Source organism: Elaeis guineensis, chromosome 4 (genome assembly GCF_000442705.2).
Source record: "Elaeis guineensis isolate ETL-2024a chromosome 4, EG11, whole genome shotgun sequence".
Lineage (NCBI taxonomy): Eukaryota > Viridiplantae > Streptophyta > Magnoliopsida > Arecales > Arecaceae > Elaeis > Elaeis guineensis.
The window spans coordinates 122,146,399-122,168,181 of NC_025996.2; the positions used below are offsets into that span (position 1 = coordinate 122,146,399).

General features: G+C 37.6%; 1 long non-coding RNA gene across 3 annotated transcripts; it reads left to right on the forward strand.

The window, feature by feature from the left end:
* Positions 1-546: 546 nt before the first annotated feature.
* On the forward strand, positions 547-20,153 carry LOC140857570 (uncharacterized). Of its 3 annotated transcripts, XR_012141034.1 has the most exons (4): positions 5,020-7,213; positions 7,346-7,926; positions 19,737-19,784; positions 19,880-20,153. It is a non-coding gene; the product is annotated as an uncharacterized lncRNA (long non-coding RNA). The 3 variants fall into 3 exon arrangements; XR_012141033.1 differs by lacking the exons at positions 5,020-7,213; positions 7,346-7,926 and adding an exon at positions 547-1,601; XR_012141032.1 differs by lacking the exons at positions 5,020-7,213; positions 7,346-7,926; positions 19,737-19,784; positions 19,880-20,153 and adding exons at positions 547-1,601; positions 2,430-2,507; positions 2,603-2,816.
* The last annotated feature ends 1,630 nt before the right edge of the window (positions 20,154-21,783 follow it).

Consider the following 21,783-nt stretch of genomic DNA (forward strand, 5'->3'; position numbering starts at 1 on the left):
TTTATATAATTTGATAAATTTATACTATAAGAAAAAAAAAGATTTATCGATACTCTTTTATCCGCAGATACAGAAAATCGCTGGTAAAAATGAATTTAGGCAGTATTTTTTTAAATTTGCTGGGCAAAAACTTATTTTTCCGGATGGTTGATCAAATGTCGGAAAAAACCTTATTTTTTCTAGCGGTTCAATCGAATCGCTGGAAAAAAAATTTATTTTTTCCAAAAGTCAGATCAAATCGTTGGGAATAATTTTATTTTTTCCAATGGTCCAATCAAATTGTTGAAAAAAAAATTTATTTTTATCAGCAGTCACATCTAACCGCTTGGAAAAATCATATCTTTACTGGCATCATGTTAGCCCCCTGAAATTTTTTTTTTAATTTTACTATTAGTTGAGTCAACTGTTGGAAAAGATCCTATTCTATTTAATAATTTTATTAAATCGCTGAAAAATTGGAATGATATATCTTAACTGATCCAAAATATCCGCGGACGTCCCTTAGCTCCCTCTTTTGCGCGCGGGATTTTTTTTTTTTTTTTTTTTGCTCGCCCTTCCACTTCCGGCCACGAGAGTTTTTTTTCACATCCTTTGTATTCCGTTTCACCTCCCCAAATATCGATGAGCATAGCCGGTGCACCGTCACCATGATCCCTCTAACGGCCAAGAAGCATCATCGTCTTCACCTTAGGGCAATGGGTGCCCAAGTTCGCCGTCGACGCCTACATCGCCCCGAACGTCGTGCTCATCGGCCAGGTCACCGTCTACGACGGCGCCTCCATCTGGAATGGATCCGTCCTCCGCGGCGACCTCAACAAGATCACCATCAGATTTTGCTCCAACATCCTTCGCACTGCCTGGTGCTCCCTCACAGGTCCTCCCCCATCCCCTGATCGATCCCTTTTTCTTTTATTGTTTGAATTAACGAGTTCAGATCGTTAGCAATGGACCAAGAGATGGAACCAAACCCATCTGTCCCCTGCTTCGGCCTTGAGAACGTTCTCGCCTGACGACACCTTGGCCTCCGGCGAGCCCTTGTGGGAGTCAGGGAGCGAGGTGATATTCTACCTCCAGTTTTTTTTTTTTTTTTCCTCCCAAATGAGAACCTCTTCGGCATCGCTTCCTTTCCCTCCCCACCCCACGCCACCCGAGAACAAGACGAACGTCGAGCCCGGGACCAAGAAGTCTCTCACCACATTCTTTCTGTCTATTTTTTCCTTATTCTTTGTCAGATTTTCATTTTTTTTTTTTTTGGCTGTTTGAATCCTTTCTTTTTTTTTCTGTTCTGAAAAAAGATAGGATTCTTTTGTTTGATTTCGAAAAGAATAGGAGTCGGAATATAGAGCACTTTGTTTGTCCTATCCACTGGATACCTACTTAAAATTTTGGATCCATAGCGAGTACGGAAGTAGAGGAAGAAGAAAACAGAGCCCCAAAAAAAAGGTCTTTTGGATTTTTTTTCCCCATTTATTTCCCACTCTCGGATTCTGTTTGAGGCTTTCTAGAATGATCGGTAGCAGGAAAGAATGGGAGTCTGAGAGGGAGAAGAAAGGAGCGGAGGGAGAAAATTTCCCTTTTTACGCCTCCAAAATCATAATTTGGTAGCATCTAATCCCTCCATCTTGATTATTAGTCGGATTAAGTACTATTGCTGGTACTCCAATCTTATTTGTATTGTTCCATCTTTTATAAATTGTGTGATTCATGCATTCATCTGATAGATGTAGCGCTCGTTGATGCCTGTGATCCAATCCTTATCCATTTTGATACTTGATGCTGGTAGTTTCATGGGTGGTGACTTTGAATCATATATAGCAACACAAAAACAATGAACCATTCTCAAAGACAAATAGTAGAAAACAGCAATCGTGAGAACTATTTGATACTGGGAGCTTCACAAATGGAATAGCTTTGAATTATATTACATAGTCATGCTAAAACATCATAATTCTTGTCTGTCCCTCGGTATCTGCACCCACAAACATGATCTTATTGTACGTATGTTAAGGTTCTATTTAAAAACCCAGGCTCTTGGATGGACGGATCTAAGAGTATACAAGCACTATAAAAGTTTTTAATTTATCTGATGTGAGACTGTTATTTCCCACTTCTATTGCTAAGAATTTGGTAAGAGCTGTCAAGCATGAGATTCTACCTGAGTTTAATAGGAAAAATAGATTAAAATTAGAAAAACATCAAAATTTAGTTTGAGAAGTAGATGTTATCATAGTATAATATAATCTAATGTATGAATATGATATATTAAATTTGTACTATGGGAAATGCTCAAGAACATATTGATTGTAAGAAGTTCTAGCAAAACTTTGCTATAAGCTTATTGGTTAATTATTAAAATATATTCAATACAATAAATTCTTTTATTTCTTTTAAATTTTCAATCTTGGTCTAATTTCTAATAGTTTCTACAGTTAGGCTCCAAATTCAATTGATTTCTTCAATCAATTACATAGCTCACTTATGGATAAAAGTTGGCTTCATCAATCTAGGTAATGAAGTCTTTTTTTACCTTTCTAAGCATCATTGCTCATGTTTATGATGCCTTTATAACAATATTAAGTTTGAGTTATCTCTCATCGTGTAGGGCAAGCAACGTATACTTAGAAGGAGACAATCGATTCCTTGACTTTGCATTTGCCAATGCAGCCCATGAAAATAAGATTTTATGTCCATGTAAGACATGTTGTAATGGCTGATAGATGGTTTGAAAAGATGCTTATGAACATTTGGTATGTGATGGTTTTGCAAGAGGCTATGCAACTTGGATATATTATGGGGAAGTTTCACCATCTGCTACATATTTTTGACTCTCATAAACAAGATGAATCACATCAACTAGATGAGATGTATGAGATGTTGCATGATGCATTTCTAATATTAAACTCTTTGAATGTTGCAAGTGATTCTAGTCATGAACATATATAGGAGCCTAATGCTGAAGCCAATAAGTTTTAGAAGTTAGTTGACGATGCTGAACATGAACTTAAGCAAACTATTTTTTATTGTTCAATTGGTTCATATAAAGTATAGAAATGGTTGGAGTAATAATTTATTCACATCATTACTCTAGTTACTAAAAAAGGCACTTCCAGATGGTGAAACATTATCCAAGGACTTTTATGAAGCAAAGAAGATTATTAAAGATTTGAGATTGGGGTACCAAAAAATTCTTGCATGCCCCAATGATTGTATGTGTTGGGTGGATGTCTGGCCAGGACACCACCCCCAAGATCCTTTCAGTACCACGCGATGCAGCAGGAAGAAAGAAGAAACAAAACAAAAGGAAAAACAATCAAAATACGTGGATCAGCCACAAAAGGGCTCGCCTCCACGGGGCATGCAAACTTCACTATGAAAAGAAAATTTTACAAGAGGAGACCTCACCCTCAACCCTTGTACACCAAATTCTCTCTCATCTGAAGTTCTCCTCACAAAAGCTCTCTCTCTCTTGGAGACCCCCCTGAACCCCTGAAGAGCCTGGCGACCGCTGTCCAGGAGCCTCCTGCTCCTTGTCTCACAGCGCCCTCACCCCTCTCTCTCTCCTCTGGTTCGTACGGCGGCGAAAAACCGAACCCACCCCTCCTCTGTTCGTCTCAGGGCTTTTATAGGTTTAAACAGGCTTTAAACCTTGATTAGAGAGGGATTAGGAGTCTAAACAAAGCCAAAAAAACCCTTTGACCGTCAGATCAAGATCGGGAGCCTCCTGGACCGTTGGATCGCGCTCCGGTCCATAGAATAGTACCGTGGACCGCGAGAAATGCGTGGAAAACGCCCACGCGGTCCACAGACCGCACCGTGGACCACTCGTCCACGGTGGACCGGGGCAAGGGGCCAGCAGGCCTGGGTCGCACGTCCCGCGCGGGCCTGGGCCTGGGTCGCGCGTCCCGCGCGGGCCTGGGTCGCGCGTCCCGCGCGGGCCTGGGTCCCGCTCCCACGCGGGCTGGGACGCGCGTCCCGCGCGCAGTCTCCTCGGCCGCGCCGCTGCCGCCGTCGCCGGTGGTCCTCCGCCGCCTCGATTCTCGTGCTGACTTCAAAAGCTCGTATCTCCTCCATCCGAGCTCCGATTCAGGTGATTTTGGTCTCGTTGGACTCCGTTTTTCGCCGCGAACCTCACTGTGGGCTCAATGTGGGCTAAATCTCGAAGCGTCAAATCCTAACAATCTCCACTCGACTCGATATTCGACCTCCTCTAAACTTCGAGAGCTTCTGGATCTCCTCGCCCCCATGCCCTGGGGCAATCGCCTGCTGATCATGGATGGGCAAACATGGGAGTCGAGCCAGGCTGCTCGATCCCATCTCCATCGTATGCTGTGCTCCTCCTGACATAAGACCTGCTCGGGGCATCATCCTGCGACAATAGGAATCTTACCTTGCGACGTCGCCTCTCGTCCTCCCGAGTCTCCTGTCTCGTGCCCGATCCGCCTCTGGAGCTCCACCTCGCTCTGGGCTCCGCCTAGCTCCCGATGCTCCACCTCGCACTGGGCTCCCTACCAGGTAATAATGTCCTCTGCTCCCCTTCTTCCCCTCCAGCACAATCCTATCGCCGCGTAGCACCCTCAGGATTCCTCCACCAGCTACCGTCCTGTAGCCTCTCGAATCCAGTCTGCTAAGTGAGATAAGATTCCGCCTGAAATCGGATATGTATCGGACCTCCCCCAATCTCCTCACTGCACCGTCATGTGTCCTCCAGCTGACCGTCCCAATGCCTCTGATCGCACAGCTCGATCCATCCGGCAGATATACAGTGCTCTCACTGTTCTCCAGGGAGTCAAACTGCTCCTCTCTGCAACACACATGATAGGGGCATGCAGAATCTAATATCCACTGTTGGGAAGAAGTAGATACCTCGTCAGATATCTCCAGGACATCTCCATCTGAATCACTACGGCCGTCGCTACAGCAGCCACCGTCCATTTTTCAGTTGGGGGCAATCTCTGGCTAGATGCCCCAACTCCTCACACCGGTAACACCTGGTTTTGCTCAAGTCCCTCCTGGACTTAGACCGCCCTCGATGCGATCTCCTGTCGCTCCGTCTACCGCCTCCTGCACCTCCAAAGTCATCAAAGCTGAGCTATCGACACCTGAGCTCGAAGCTGGGTTCTCTCTCCTGAGAACCTCGTTCTGGAGTATCGCCGCGGTGACCTCGTCCATCTTGATAGTGCTCTTCCCCACTAGAAGAGCAGTCACTAAGGACTCGTACGAAGAAGGAAGCGACGCCAGCAAAACCAGCGCCCTGGTCTTCTCCTCAACGTTCTCGCCAACGCTGAGAAGGTCAGTGAGGATCTTCTGGAAGTGGCTCAAATGCTCCTGCACGCTCTGTCCCTCAGTCATCCGTAGTTGGTAAAACTGTCTCCAGAGGAAAAGAGTGTTGGTGAGAGACTTCTCCATGTACAACTCCTCGAGCTTCGACCACAGCACCGTCGGGGAAGTCTCGCTCAGCACATGGATCACCACCTCATCCCTCAGGTACATGCGGATGGTACTCACCGCCTGCATCTGTAGCCATTTTCAATCCCGCACCTCCATGGTGGTCGGCTTTTCATCGCACAAGAGAGCATCGATCAACCCCTGTTGGATGAGCACGTCCTTCACCCTTGCCTGCCACAAGGAGAAATTGCTCTTGCCATCAAACTTGTTGATCTCCATCTTGATTGTTCCTGTTTTCTCCATCTTCAGTCTTTCTCACCACCACTGCAATCTGCATCCTTGTACCACTTTGCTCTGATACCACTTGTTGGGTGGATGTCTGGCCAGGACACCACCTTCCAAGATCCTTTCAGTACCACGCGATGCAGCAGGAAGAAAGAAGAAACAAAACAAAAGGAAAAACAATCAAAATACGTGGATCAGCCACAAAAGGGCTCGCCTCCACGGGGCATGCAAACTTCATTATGAAAAGAAAATTTTACAAGAGTAGACCTCACCCTCAACCCTTGTACACCCAATTCTCTCTCATCTGAAGTTCTCCTCACAAAAGCTCTCTCTCTCTTGGAGACCCCCCTGAACCCCTGAAGAGCCTGGCGACCGCTGTCCAGGAGCCTCCTGCTCCTTCTCTCACAGCGCCCTCGCCCCTCTCTCTCTCCTCTGGTTCGTACGGCGGTGAGAAACCGAACCCACCCCTCCTCTGTTCGTCTCAGGGCTTTTATAGGTTTAAACAGGCTTTAAACCTTGATTAGAGAGGGATTAGGAGTCCTAAACAAAGCCAAAAAAACCCCTTGACCGTCAGATCAAGATCGGGAGCCTCCTGGACCGTTGGATAGCGCTCCGGTCCACGGAATAGTGCCGTGGACCGCGAGAAATGCGTGGGAAACGCCCACGCGGTCCACAGACCGCGCCGTGGACCACTCGATCCACGGTGGACCGGGGCAAGGGGCCAGCAGGCCTGGGTCGCACGTCCCGCGCGGGTCTGGGCCTGGGTCGCGCGTCCCGCGCGGGCCTGGGTCCCGCATCCCGCGGGCCTGGGACGCGCGTCCCACGCGCCGCCGCCTGCGGCTGCGCCGCTGCCGCCAGTCGCCAGCGGTCCTCCACCGCCTCGATTCTCATGCCGACTTCAAAAGCTCGTATCTCCTCCATCCGAGCTCCGATTCAGGTGATCTTGGTCTCGTTGGACTCCATTTTTCGCCGCGAACCTCGCTGTGGGCTCAATGTGGGCTGAATCTCGAGGCGTCAAATCCTAACAGTATGTTATATTGGAAGGAGTTTGCTAACGTATCATCATGTGACACTTGTGGAGCATCTAGATGGATCGAGAGAAATAAGTTGTTGGATGAAGATGAGATGTCTTCAACAAAAAAAGAGAAAAAAATATCGGCAAAGGTTTTACATTATTTTTCTTTGAAACCAAGACTTCAAAGATTATTCATGTCATCAAAAATAGCTTCATTCATAATATAGCATAAGGATGGCCATACAAAAGATAGAATGTTAAGACATTCCACTGACTCTCCAGCATGGAAAACATTTGACCATCTACATCCATCTTTTACTTTAGATCCTCGTAATGTCAGACTTGGGCTAGCAAGTGATAGTTTTAATCCATTTCGGAATATGAGCATTGCTCATAGTATATGACTGGTTGTTTTGATACTATACAACTTTCCTCCATGATAGTGAGACCAATAGAAACAATTGTTCTTTGCAAAAGATGACCCACACTGCTGAAGTCAAAAGTTTTGCCACAAGCAATCATAAAGAGGTACTTCAAATCATTAGTTATTAATTTATAGATTTCTTATATCTACTATTTGATTTCTATAATGTACTATTTGATTTCTTATATTAGTATTTGATTTCTATTTGATTTCTATATGTACTATTTGATTTGTAGGCTCAAAAGAATACCCAATGGTTTGCATCCTACAAGAGCTAAACTTTTTATAATGACAGATCGGCATAAAGATCGAAGGCCAATGAATGATGAGGCGGCTGAGATAATTGTTTGCTCACTTGTTATTGTTTACTTTTTATCATTATATTCATTATTCTTCTTCCTAAATCATTGATTGATTTGTGTTATTGCAACAACTTCATGAACACATGGCTGCTAGAGACACTCTTGATACAACTGAGCATGGGATTGTTTCTGACGATGTGTACCTAGAAGTAATGGGATGTGAGAGACATGGACGAGTTCGCATGATAGGAAAGGGTGCAGCACCTAGTGATCTTTGGGGCAAAACATCTCGTTTTGAGTACATAAGGAATGCTACACAAGATAGACAAAAGCTTCGACAAGTGGAAGAAAAGTTGAGTATTGTAACTCAAAGGAATATCGACTTGAAGAACAAATATACTCAAGTACAAGCCAAGCTTTCATTTGTGAAACAAATTTTAGAGATCTTACAAAGCCAATATCGTCAACAGTCCCAATCTAATGGAATGCATGCCTCACTAATTCATACTACATAGGTATGTATCAATATATTTAAATATAAAAATTATTTAAAATCTAAATATATTGAGATAATGATAGTTTAAAAATCTTGCATAGATAAATGATGTATGTAGTGATCTTGAGTGCTCACCAGTACATCTCATTGGATCATCATCATCAAATCATATTATTTCAAGTCATTAGGTGATACATATATTTTATCATCCATCTTTCACTCTCGTATTAATGAATAAAGAATATAGGGGTTAGACTAGTTTAAACTCCTAGGTACATGGATGGTCCTAATTGCATGCTATGAATATATCTAACATGTGTTGAATATAGATACTTGGTGGATATATAAATATTTTTTATGCCTTCTACTCCCTAGATGCTTGTTGTGTATGCTGGAGATACTCCCTAGATGGTGCCTTCTACAGTGATTATTTTTTTTGGGTGTTACTTCAAATAAATGTTCTCTGCATGAACTAACCCACCATAATGCAAGATTTTGTTGCTCAGAATTCTACTTCTGATTGATTGAAAAGCCATTAGGCAATTATTGTCCTGTTCATACTTCATATCTTTAACCACAATAACCATCTCATGTTAAACTCCATTAATAATTATTCTTCTGATCATTCAAACCAATGAGGCAATTACTGAATCTATTTTATCCCCTTATTTGCATAATATAATTTTCTCATCATGGTTCACCATATCATTCTAACTATTGCTAGTGCAATATTTCTGGAGAGTTACAAATCCTAAGTTCGTAGCTCTATTAGCCTTATGATAGACATGACCGACCTGAAAGATGGTACAATCTTTCATAAGTCATCAAATATCTTGGTGTAGAGGGTGTCCATTGAAAGAAGAGTGCCTTATAAACCAATCGCATGAGTGATGCGATGGAATTTTTCTTTGTAAATTTTCAACTTATATAATGATATTTTTTATTAGTTAATAAAATAAGACATTGATTCATTATTGTAGCCGCATCTTATGTGTATAAGATTATGATGAATCTCTTAGATTAGGATAATAATTTTAGAGCCATGAAGAGTTCATGCTGTGAAATCTAAAATCTTAAAATCCTAATCCTCAATATTCTTAGTCGTAGGAACATTGAGCCGGAGATCAATATTCTGGATAGAATGGCACATCTTATGTATGCTTGATGGAGAGGGTGACTGATTTCACAGGTCATTTTTGTGAGACTCTAATACAAGAATGTGGGTGCTTATAGAGAATGAGTTCACTGAATTAACTTACTGATAAAGAATATTTTATGGAGCCTTATTTGTATGTCAAAATATGGTTCTCTAAGTAAAAGTTGTGCAAGTGATCTTTAGACCTGAGATCACCATGGATCTTATGCACATGAATCCATATTTTGATTCATATCTAAGCATGATATTAAGATATGTACGAAATATTCTAAATATGATGGAGTGTGTATGAAGATTATAAGTCAATCAACAAAAAATCGATCACTCTTAATACGAGGAGATGGCATCCTGTGAATTCTCATCTCTAGATGACTTAGAAAAGTCTTTTGATCAAAAGTAGGATAAAGATTAGAAAAAATTTTTAATACTTCAATATTAGAGTTATCGATGATTGATAGAAAATCGATATGAATATGTGTTTGAGTTTGACATGTTTCTATACTCATGAACATATTCAAAATGTAGGGATGATCAAAGGATTGCATTGTATGGTAACTTACCATTGAAGGGTATATTTGATATTTTTATCAAATTTTACATCTTTTAGATAATTATGATACGTTGCTAGATGTTAATCTTGATTGTAGCTTTAATCGAATTGAAGAGTTTAATTCGATCCTTAATTAGAAAGGGTTCTAATTGCTGAACATGGATTAGCATAATTTGAATCTTAATCGATTAAAAAGGGTTCTAATCAAACTTGATCAACGTGCACCTGGATCTACTGCTGGCTAGATGTAAAACTCAATGGGTCACACATATTAAAAAATTAATCAAAGATCCATTTGATATAGTTGATTAGAATTCTGAATCCAATCGGATAGTCGGTAAGCATGCTAACACGTGTGGCTATCCTAGCTCCTTGGGATATTGGATTTGATCTCAAACCTTGCTATTTGGCTAACTTAATTTAGTGGATACTTAGATCAAGTCAAGCTACTTAGAGGCAGCCCAAAATGGGGCTCCTAAAGCCCTTATCCACATTCTAAAACCAAGAGTCCAAGTGGTTAAGGACTTTTGACGCTAAATTAGTGGGGCGCACGCTCACTTTGTTTTTAGCATACAGAAGGACTAGAGTCTTTCTGCTTTGGGTCTCTAACCCTTAGAATATGGAGTTCAGCCCCCTAACCTCCTTGGCACTTATCTTAAAGTTTGAAATGGCTTTTGAATGGGTGTGGGATGCCCATAACTCCTTGGTGCATGCGGGTAATCTTTAGATCTCGCATAGGGATGCCAGAAGACTCCTTCTGCTTTGGGCAGAAGGTGGCATCCAAAAATTCTTATCTCTAGCATTAGAATCCTTGTTTAGATAAGGATGCATGTAGCAAGTTTCAGACTTTTCTAAAATGGGAAAGGATGCCAAAAGCACCCCTTTTTGCAGCACATGCACAGGTGATAAGTCTTTACACAAAGAGTCCTTCTGCTTCAAGCAGAAGGGGGCAACACTTATTAGGTTATTTGGTTATCTGGAACCAGATTTGAATCCTCTTGCCACATGATAAGTTGAGGATTAATCTGAATTATGAAGAGACAGCAAATGCATCTCTTTCTGGTGGTATGCGTGTGAGGAGTAAATCGACGTATCAAGCTAATGAGTCCTCCTACTTGAAGACTCTCAATTCTTTGATACGCAGATGTGATAGGGTATTTGGATAAAGGCATGATTTCTCATTTGGCGCCTGCTCTAGTTCTATAAATAGGAGATGGCAGATGGGATCATTTGTTCAATCCAGACAACCCTATCCACTCCCTCTCTCCCTCTCTTAGAACCCTAGGTTTTAGGACAAGGTTTGGTCCTTTTAAGATAAGTCTATTCCTAATAGTTTTAAGGATTTAAGAGGTCCTAAAGAAGGAGGTCAAAGTCAGAAGGAGATTCTGAGAGGTTCAGACTCAGGTCTGGAGGAGGTTCCAATCAGTTGGAGGCTGGTTGAGTTCTAACGATTAGAACTCTTGAAGCAAGGTGTAGAAAAGGTGCTGTCTTTGGATCGATTTCTGTATGGATTATCGTTAGAAGGTGAATACTTGGACGTCTGATAGAAATAATTATTCATCAAATCAAAATTTAATAGGTATACTTCCTATTACTTCTTGTATGATGAGCTTTGATTGCTATTATCAAAGTATCCTGGGCATTAGGATTTCAGTGTGTTTGATGTTTTGAATGAAAAATTTTAAATACCAATTCTTCTACTGCACCAGCGAAACCCAACAATGGTATCAGCACCTATCTTAAATGAATACAATCAAATGCTAGAATGTTGTCTTGATTGTGATCAAGCTAAGATTTTGGTTTGGTTTAAGTCAGCCTAAGAGCTGAGATTGATTGAACATCCAAATCTTGAACCATCTTAAAGATATGTTTAGATGCATGATATTATGATTATGATCATATTTATGCTTGAGTATGATTATGCATTATTATGAAATGTAATCTAGATTGTATTCACCTAGGATTTCGAATTGGTTCAATTTGGATCATGAGATGAGTCCAATTGAACATCCGAACCCTAACAATCTTAGAGATTTGTTCAGATATTTTAATATGATTCACACATGGCACAGATATTTTAAATAGGATGTGCATGAGACCATAAGGTCCTCAAAAAAATCATATTAAGTCATAGTGTTGGGAATCAGAAGCTAACTAATTTTTGAATCAATTAATCAATTAGTGTCTAAAGAGTATTTCAAGTATGGTGGTTATTTAATTAGATCGTTTACTTATCTTACCAACTTGTTGATGTCTAAGGAAAGTAATAGAGATCCTCCCACCAATCTTAACATTTTTTTGATCAATTGGTCAGTTTGAATCTTGAATTTGGATTGCTTAGTGTTGAAAATACTACATATGCCTTTCTTCATGCTGAGAAATTATCATGTCAAAAACTATAGTAGATTTGTTATCCTATTCACAAGGCTTACTATGGAGATTGATGTGGAGATCTCTTAAGACATAGTAGATACTTATTGTATATTTTAGATATGTTGCTTTGTTGTACTATCCACAAGGACAATATTATTCAGATATGACTGTATAAAAATAAAAGATCAGACTTAACTAAATACTATAGTTTGTTGTACTATCCACAAAGCTATGAGTGTATTAGAGGCAAGATAAAATTGAGAATAGCATGAGATGCAATTGAAAAAAGTTTTCTACCTTTGAATTCGTAAAATTTTTTGTGCTATCCACAAGATTTTTATGAGGAATTGGGATCTCAACCCTACTAAAGAAATCAAATAATTTTTGCTTACCGTAGGTGAGGGTTATGGTATCCGATAAAATAGTGAAAAACATAACTAGATAAAAAATCTCATCTAGTTATGTATGTCAAACATGAGTGGTCTGCTTATACTATTATTTTTAATTAATATAGATTTAATTCTACATTATGGTAACTTCACTTTCACTGCATGACATCATAGATGAAAATATATTGATCGATCCGAACTATGTGGACTGGTTGAGGAACTTGTGAATTAAATTCACACAAGAGAAGGTCTCCTATATTCTGAAAATTTTTACCCTAGTTCGGATAGTGAAAATGCTTTCGAAAAAAAAAAAATGGACCCTAAAGGGAGCATCTTCAGAAGAAAGAAGGCAAATAATACTTCAAATATTATCCATTATTTTTATGGCAAGTTAGGACATTGAAAGCATAATTGCAAGAATTATCCTACAAATTTGAAGCAGGATACAAGTATTGCATGAAAAGATGTGTATATAATACAACCTATTTTTCATTGAGTACTTCAGACTCTGATATCTGAATATTGGATATCACCTATGGTTCGCACATCTGCAATTCATTGCAACAACTATAGAATATTAGAGGGCTAAAAAGAGGTGACGTCGAGCTTTTCAATGCAAGTGGAGAATCCATTAGCGCAGAGGCTGTGGAAACTTGTATGCTCCATTTATCTTCGGATAAGATTTTAGAATTAAAAAAATATTTTTTTATACCTAAGATCATTAGAAATATTATTTTTATATCTTTATTATTAACATAATGTTATGAAATAAAGTTAATGGGCAATGGTTGCTTCATTTTTTTTTAATGAATTCTATAGTAATGGTTATATTGATAATAATCTTTTAATTCTTGCATTCAATGAAAATATCTTTCATATTGATAGAAATATGAAAAGAAAGAGAGAAGATATGAATATATCTCCAGCATTGCCATCTTGATCATATTAGTGAGTCAAGGATAAATAAGTTATACAAAGAAGAATATTTTGACTTATATGATTATGAATTATTAGAAACTTATAAATCTTGTCTCATAAAAAAATTGACCAAGACTCCATTCTCTGAATATAGAGAGAAGGCAAGGAAGTTGTTAGCCTTAGCACATTCAGATGTATGTAGACCAATGACAACTCAGGCCAACGAAGGATACTCTTACTTTATCACCTTTGCGGACGATCTATTAAGATTTGGTTGTGTATCTTATGAGATATAAATCTGAAGCTTTTGATAAATTTAAGGAGTATCAAAGTATGGTTGAGAAATAAATTAGAAAAAGTATCAAGATTCTTCGATTTAATTGAGGAGGAGAATACTTATCCAGTGAATTTCTTGATCATCTTAAGGATAAAGGTATTCTCTCTCAATGGACCCCTCCTTATACATCATAGCTAAATAATGTAGCAGAAAAAAAAAATCACACTTTAATGGATATGGTGCAGTCGATGTTGTACTTCACAGATCTTTTAATATCATTTTGGAGATATACCCTAGAGACTGTCGTATACATATTAAACAGAGTGCCTTCAAAGTCTGTTGCTAGCACTCTATATAAGATATAGAAAGGAAGAAAGTCGAATATTAAATATCATAAGATCTAGGGCTATCCTACTTATATCAGAAATATTTTTGGATATAAATTAAGTGCTAAGATCAGACAAGTGTAAGTTTATAGGTATCCTAAGGAAACTAATGGATATTATTTCTACCATCCTACTAAATAAAAAATGCTTGTTAGTAAGCATGCTAATTTTTTGAAAAAAAATTTATCCAATAAGGAGGCAGCGGAAGGAATACTGAACTTGGAGAAGTTCAAGACCTACAAACTAATCCAAAAAAACCTACAGTTGGACCATAAAGAGATCCTTAACCAGAAATATCTAAGGATAAGGTATATTCACAATACATATCTCTTTTTCGAATGTCAAATAGAGTGCGTCAATCACTTTTGAGATATAATTTTGTCATTGAGAATGACAATAAGCTCAACATCATTAAGAATGATGATCTACTGACCTATTCGGAAGCTGTTATGAGTAGAGACTCTGACAGATGGCAGATGCTATAAAATTTGAGATGGACTCAATGTATACCAATTAAGTGTGGATTTTAGTTGATACACCTGAGGGTGTGACCTTAATAGAGTGTAAATGGATCTTCAAGAAGAAGATCGGAGCAAATGGTCAAGTGAAAACCTACAAGGCTAGATTGATGGTGAAGGATTTTACACAAAGATAAAAAATAGAGAATGATGAAACCTTCTCACCAGTGACTATGCTCAAATCCATTTGGATTTTGCTTACTATAGCTGCATACTACGACTATGAAATCTGGCAGATAGATGTCAAGATCATTTCTTCAATGATAATCTTGAGGAAGAGGTCTATATGACTCAGCAGAGAAATTTATCTCAAGTGGAAGGGCAAATCAAGTATGTAAGCTGAAAAAATCAATTTATAGATTAAAGCAAGTACCGAGGAGTTAGAACATCCATTTTGATATGACAGTCAAAGAGTTTTGCTTCATTAAAAGTGAGGATGAGCCATGTGTGTATAAGAAGACAAGTGAGAGTGCTATTATCTTCTTAGTTCTGTATGTTGATGACATACTACTCATTGAAAATGATATCCCAATATTACAATCAGTCAAAATTGACCATCAAATAAGTTTTTAATGAAAGACTTGGATGAAGCATCTTATATATTGGGTGTAAATATCTATAAAGATAGATCTAAGAGGATGCTAAGATTGTCTCAGTCTTGGTACATATATCTTATGTTGAAGAGATTCAACATGAAGGCAAGTAAAAGAGGTTATCTGTCTGTAAGACATGGTATACATCTTTCTAGAAAAAAAATGTCTTAACACACCTGAGGAGAGGAAGAAAATGAGTAAGATCCCTTATGCTTCAACTATAGGATTGATCATATATGTCATGCTATGTATCAGGTTTGATGTAGCTTATGCTTAAGGCATAGTTAGTAGATTTCAGATTGATCTAGGATAGGATCATTGGAAAGCTGTGAAAAATATTTTTAAGCACTTGAGGAGGACTAAATATATCATTCTTATGGAGGAGGATCAGAGTTAAAATTAGAGGATATACATATTCTAATTTTCAATCTGATCCAGATGATAGCAAATCAATATTAGGATATATATTTATTCTAAATGGTAGAGCAGTAAATTGAAAGAGTTCCAAACAGCAAACTATAGTTGACTTAACCACAGAGTCAGAGTATACTGCCGTTAGTGAAACCGCCAAGAAAACTATTTGGATGAAGAAATTTATCACTGATTGGGTGTTGTTCTTGAGATAGAACGACTAGTGCCAGCTTATTATGGTAATATTGGGGTCGTTGCTTAAGCAAGGAACCTAAGTCTCATTAAACACCTAAGCACATCCTCAGGCACTTCCATCTCATTTGAAAAATTATTGAAAGACAAGATGTTGTCTTAGAATGAGTTGATACAAAGAATAATATAGTAGATCCATTTACTTAGGCCATACCAAAGTAGCTATTTTGATCGTCATCTCCATTGTATGGGATTAAGATATAAAGGTGATTGATTTTAATACAAGTGAGGGATTGAAAGAAAAGTATCCCACAAACCAATCGTATAAGTGATGTGATGGATTTTTTTTTTGTAAATTTTTAACTTATATAATGATATTTTTTATTAATTAATAAAATGGGGCATTGATTCATCATTGTAGCTGTATCTTATTGCGTATAAGATTATGATAAATTCATGAGATTAGGGCAATAATTTTAGGGTCATAAAAAATTCATGCCTGTGAAATTTAAAATCTTAAATTCTTAATCTTAAATATTTCTAATCGTGAAAATATTGAGTCGGAGATCAATGTTTTGAATAGACTAGCACATCCTATATATACTCGATGGAGAGGATGGCAGATTTCACAGGCCATTTGTGTGAGACACTGATACAAAGATGTAGGTGCTTATTAGAAAATGAGTTCACTGAATTAACTCACTGACAGAGAACATCTTATGGAGCCTTGCATGTTAAAAGATGGTTCTCTAATTAGGAGTTGTGCAAGTGATCCTTAGACCTGAGATCATCATGGAATCTTGTGCACATGAATCCATATTTTGGTTTATATCCAAGCATGGCATTAAGACATATACGGAATGTTCTGGATATGGTGAAATATGTATGAAGATTGTAAGTCGATCAATAAAAAATCAATCACTCATAGTAAAAGAAGATGGCATCCTGTGAATTCTCATCTCTAGATGACTCAGAAAAGTCTTTTGGCCAAAAGCAGGATGAAGATTAGAAAGAATTTCTAATGCTTCAATATTAAAGTCATCGATGATTGATAGAGAATCGATATGAATATGTGTTTGAGTTTGACATATTTTTGTATACTCATGAATATATTCAGGATGTAGGGATGATTGAAAGATTGAATTACATGGTAACTTGCCATTAAAAAATATATTTGATATTTTTATCAAATTTTACATCTTCTGAGTAGTAATGATACGTTACTAGATGTCAATCTTGATTTGTAGGTTTGATCGAATTAAAAAATTTAATTCGATCTCCAATTAGAAAAGATTTTAATTACTGAATGTGGGTTAGCATAGTTTGGACCTTAATCGATTAGAAAGGATTCTAATCAAATTAGATCAACTTGCATCTGGACCTACTGCTGGCTAGATGTGGAACTCAATAGATCACACACATTAAAAAATCAACCAAAAATCCATTTGATATGGTTGATTGAAATTATGGATCCAATCGGATAGCTGAAAAGCATGCTAGCATGTGTGGCCAACCTTAGCTCCTTAGGAGATCGGATTTGATCTCAAACCTTGCTATTTGACTAACCTAATTTGGTGAGAATCTAAATTAGATCAAGCCACTTAGAGGTAGCCCAAAATAGGGCTCCTAAAGCCCTTATCCATGTTCTAAAACCAAGAGTCCAAGGGGTTAAGGACTCTTGATGCTAAATTAGAGTGGGGCGCACGTTCACTTTGTTTTTAGCATATAGAAGGACCAGAGTCCTTCTGCTTTGGATCTTTGACCCTTAGAATGTAGAGTTCAGCCCCCAACCTCCTTGGCACTTATCTTAAAGTTTTAAATGGCTTTTGAATGGATGTGGGATGCCCATAACTCCTTGGTGCATGCAGGTAATCTGCAGTTCTCGCGTAGGGATGCCAGAAGACTCCTCCTGCTTTGGGCAGAAGGTGGCATCCAAAAATTCTTATCTCTAGCATAGAATCCTTGTTCAGATAAGGATGCACGTAGCCAATTTCAGGCCTTTCTGAAAGGTGAAAGGATTTTAAAAGCACCTCTTTTTGCAGCACACGCATTGGTGATAAGTTTTCATGCGAAGAGTCGCATGAAGAGTCCTTCTGCTTCAAGCAAAAGGGGGCATCACTTATCAAGTACCAGATTTGAATCCTCTTACCACATGGCAAGTTGAGAATTATTTTGAATTGTGAAGAGGCATCAAATGCATCTCTTTCTGGTGGCGCGTGCATGAGGAGTAAATTGACGTATCAGGCTAATGAGTCCTCTCGCTTGAAGACTCTTAATTCTTTGATATACAGATGTGATAGGGCATTTGGATAAGGGCGTGACTTCTCATTTGACGCTCCCTCTGATTCTATAAATAAGGGATGGTAGATGGGATCATTCGTTCGATCCAAACAACCCTATCCACTCCCTCTCTCCCTCTCTTACAACCCTAGATTTTAGGACAAGGTTTGGTTCTTTTAAGACATGTCTATTCCTAATAGTTCTAAGGGTTTAAAAGGTCCTAAAGAAGGAGGTCAAGGTCAGAAAGAGGTTCTGAGGGATTTAGACTCAGTTTTGGAGGAGGGTCTGATCAGTTGGAGACTGGTTGAGTTCTAAGGATTAAAACTCTTGAAGTAAGGTGAAGGAGCGCTGCCCTTGGAACTCTTGAAGTAAGGTGAAGAAGCGCTGTCCTTGGATCAGTTTCTGTGTGAATCACTATTGGAGGGTGAATATATAGGCACCTAGTGAAAATAATTCTTCACCAAATCAGAATTTAATAGGTACGCTTCTTATTATTTCTTGTATGATTATACTTTGATTGCTATTATCAAGGTATCGTGGGCATTAGGATTTCGGTGCATTAGGTATTTTGAATAAAAAATTATAAAGATCAAATTTTCTGCTGCACCATCGGAATCCAACAGTCGATTTATTATCACAGCTTGCCTCTGAGTTCAACCAATCATAATAGCCTGAGTACCCTCCAGGTAGATAGAGTCAGTCCACAAAGTGAGTCTTGCATAGCTAACGCATCAGTTAGGATTGCTCAATCTGCGTTTGCAAGCATCTGTTACTAGCAACAGAAAGGACCCAATGATCAAAGTTAAAACTATCAAAAGACTGGCAGATATGTTGCCTACCACCCATCAATGTCAATGATAAGAAAACCTGCACAAGAAACCACATCTATTCTACTGTGTTCTGATAAAAAGAGCAACAAGATTGCAAAAATCTACTGACTCTCGATCATTTGTTAGTATTGTTTTTATCCATTCCGTTGATCACTCCTACGAGTCCAGTGACCATATCAATGAAGAGAAAGCAGTCCAACTGTCTAGAACATTTCCCAGTGGAAGTCTCTGTCCTCCAATGCCTTTTGATTGCTTTACCTAGATCTACTCAAATGCAATAATGCAAGTTATAACTTTTGCTTTCTCTGTTTTCCACAGAAAATCATAGTTGTGAAGGTTTGGCTATATTACATTAGGAATAAACACACGAATTTCTCCATGCCATGATCTGTCAACATGCATTATGCCTCATATGTTACTTTCTACAAGTTCGTCAGGCATGAATCAAGTTTACATGAGTATGCATGTCGGAAAAAAATGACGTTTTTCTTTTTTTATGCAATAATCCCACTTCCTACTTTGGTTGGCAGAACTAGGAAGTGGAAAAGGATGTATAACAACATCCGTGGAATAAGCTGGATTGAAAAAACCAACGGCGCATTAGTGGAAACGTTTCATTAGCAATTATATTACATTCTAGAAGCTGCCATGGAATTTTAGGTTGGATTATGACATGGACGTGGCATAATATCTAATACAGAAGCTTGTCTAAGGATACTGAGAATAGATCGATAAATTATTTTGAATTTAATGGACATCTAGTTTTGATTAGTTAATTATCATGTACAGATATGATGTTGCCGCACATGAAAATAGTATATTTGACAATCCTGCGTGACCATGCAAGACTATTATTCTGTCATTTTTTGTCTTGCTGGATTTTGATCAAATACTAGATGTGTTGATGTCAAGGTTTTAACTACTCATGCTAAATCATATTCTTTACTTAATTACAGAAATATCGGGATAACAGTGCAAAGTCCCAACAAGCTTGCACCATCAAGGTAAATTAATCATTCTCTATTAATTTTTTCATATATTTTATATTTATTTGCTTTGTATTCATATTATATTGATAAATTGAAAACTCTATTTGTAGAAAGGAAAAGAGGTCATCTCGAAGAGTTCAAGATGGCCACATAAAATTGAGGTGGCACGCGAAATACTTATAAGTAAAAATCCATCTAAGATGGTGAACGATACTATTTTAGGGACTGAATTTTGAAAAATTTATATTGATTGTATAAGGGTGCAAAATGAGTCGTTGATTTGGACCAGACTACAGCAAGTTATTGGTGATGCTATTGGGTCAACAATTGTATGGCCCTCTACTTTTGTATGTATTACAGTTTCTTATCTATCTTTTTTATTAATTTTATTATTCTTATACATTATTTACTTATGTGCTAATTATGCTTTTTTTTTTTTTTTTTTGCAAATTGAACTTTCCCAGATGTAAATCTCCTAATCATTATGTATTTAGCCCTTTTTGTTTATTTTGTCTACTTGGGATAATAGGTTCTTTTGTCAAAATCTTAAATTATATATCTATAATTTTATTCAAAAGATTTAACTTTCATCATTATTAATTTTATTACATAAAAAGCTCTTATGAATATAAACTTTTATTTGCTTATTTAGGAGTGATTGTTCTAATTATTTATGAAAGTTGAATTCAAAATTTTGATTAATTACTTATTTTCAGTATATCAAGTGACTTCAAGATACCACCGAAAAGTAAAATACTATAGATATTTGTATTTAATTTATTAATTATATATTTTTAAAAAAATAATATATAACGTATTGTCAACGGTCATATTCACTGTTAAAAGGTTATTACCAACAGTCATATTTATTGCTAAATGTGTATTCCCAATATTCAAAGTGATGCTAAATATGCATTCCCAGTGGTCAAACCACTGCCATAAGATTAAAATTTTTTCAATAGTTAAAATTTCTATGGCTAGAAACACTGCTAAAACACTCCCAATGGCCATAAATAACTGTTGGAAAAGATTTTTAAATCTTTGCCAGTGGTTTTGGTTGTTGGGATATGTTTTGTTTTTCCGGTAGTCAATATTACAATGTCGATAAAAGTTTGACTTTTATCAACGATTATAACCATCAGTAAATATCTTATTTTTCAGTGATCATAACCACTGGTAAAAGTTTTATTTTCTCTGCAGTCATGATCGCTGGTAAAAGCTTAACAAACAACAGTGACGGCAGCTTCTCCGTGGCATAACAGCGGTTGGAAAAACTACTCTAAAACCTTTTTCAGTGGTTTTGCTTATTTTTACCAGTGATTTTGACCGCTGTTTAAGCCTTATTTCTTGTAATGAATTATATCAGAGTGCACAGTGAAGTATGGTGGTATGGATTATTTTGACATCAGTGAAGAACATCAGTGAAGAACTCAACAAGTCTAATGATCGAGATTGAATTTGATTTTCAGTAAAGAGACTTAACTGGTAAATGAAAAGAAAAAATTGCTGATTCTTAAGGTAAACTAGACATTGTGGTACCATCTTTAGTGATAGTTCTTTTCTTGTGGGCGATGATAAGAAGAATTTTTGGACATCTTAAGTTTAGAGTTAACAAATTAGTAATCTATGGTCAGGTTTGGGGCATATTACACAGAGAGACAGAGAAGATGGATGATCTTTGGATGGAGATAACCAATTTGCTAGCTTGTCTTCTACATGATATAGCCATACAACTCAAGTGCTAGATGGAAGAGAGTTGCCACAGCCTATTTGCTGCTAGATAACTATATTTCTAAGTTTATGTGGAAATTTAACATATGTTTAGTAACTAAATTGAAAAAACACATTTAATATTAAAAAATGAGAATAAAAGATGTTGTTATAAAATATTCTTAATTTATAAAATTATTTTTAAAAATTTAATTAAAAATATAATAAATTTTAAATTTTAAATATATTATGAAATATAATAATTTTTATAATATTATTATATAATTTTTTATTATAATATACA